Below are 1,420 nucleotides of genomic sequence, written 5' to 3'. Positions count from 1 at the left end.
TTTTTTTTTAATTTTTCCCACTGAACTTGGGCAAGGAACTTAATTTCTTATTCCTTTATCTTACTATTTTTTAATGTTTTTTTTTTTAATTTTTGAGAGAGCAAAAGAGCATGTGTGAGTGGGGGAAGGCAGAGAGAGAGAAAGAGAGAGAATCCCAAGCAGGCTCCATACTCAGCGCAGAGCCCAACCCAGGGCTCTATCTCACGAACTGACCTGAGCTGAACTCAATCAAGAGTCAGATGCTTAACTGACTGAGCCACCCAGGCACTCTATTTCTTTGTCTTTAAAGTAGGAGTAATGGTAGAGGTGTAAAGATTAAATAAGTTAATGCATTTAGGTGGCTGACACATAGTAGGCGCTTAAAACATTTGTTGCATAAAAGGATGGATGAAATTAATGAAAGAGAAGGGCAAAAGAAGAAAAAAAGGAGACCTTACAGTTTTTGCATATCCACCAAGTACAGGCTTTATGATAAGAGTCTCTCAGTTTAGTAAAGAAAACAGATATCTACGCACAAAAGTACCAAGCAGTGCAGTAAGTATGGATGATGGAGGAATGCAGAGGAAAGGTGCCTAACCCAGCCTTATGAAGGAGGAGAGTTGGGGAAGAATCCCGGTCTTACCTCTTCTAACAGATCTGCATCTTTTGGGTGGAAGCTTTGCCCGCCCCTTGTACGGTGATCGCTTACCAAAGTATTAACATTTTATGTAACAGAAGACAATGACTCCATGTCATATATCACACCACAGAAGTTCAACCAACTTGGGTGGTGACTTGGTGAGGTGATGAAGCTGAGGCATATTAAGGGTGTCTCAGGAAATATTCACACTTTCTTTTCCAGAGGTACAGAATATGCTTTTTGGAGACTTGATATGAAATGCCCATATAAGCCTGGAACACAGGAAAACGGAGTCGGTTCTACTGGGACAATGGAATTGGAAATGGTCTTGGTTCTATTTCCTATACTGTGTATCGTTTAGTAAGGCAAAGCCCCCAAACCTCCACATTCCTTAGTTTTGTAGGTACCAAATGTCACCAGAAGTATCTGTGCACTATTGAGACAGGGTTCATGATGAGCACCTTGAAGAATCTTGGACATGTGTCCAAAGTTAGCCATTTCTACAGGTAGATTAATTCCTAATCATGGTGGAGTTATTGGTTACCTCAATACAATCAGAAAGCTTACTTTTCTTTCTTATGAATTTTAAAATGACACATTTTCGGGGTGCCTGGGTGGCGCAGTCGGTTAAGTGTCCGACTTCAGCCAGGTCACGATCTCGCGGTCCGTGAGTTCGAGCCCTGCGTCAGGCTCTGGGCTGATGGCTCGGAGCCTGGAGCCTGTTTCCGATTCTGTGTCTCCCTCTCTCTCTGCCCCTCCCCCGTTCATGCTCTGTCTCTCTCTGTCCCAAAAATAAATAAA

Source organism: Lynx rufus, unplaced genomic scaffold (genome assembly GCF_022079265.1).
Source record: "Lynx rufus isolate CCGP_SWC_20201006 ecotype Redwood Valley unplaced genomic scaffold, mLynRuf1.p SCAF_6, whole genome shotgun sequence".
Lineage (NCBI taxonomy): Eukaryota > Metazoa > Chordata > Mammalia > Carnivora > Felidae > Lynx > Lynx rufus.
Note: the sequence above shows the minus strand (reverse complement) of the source record.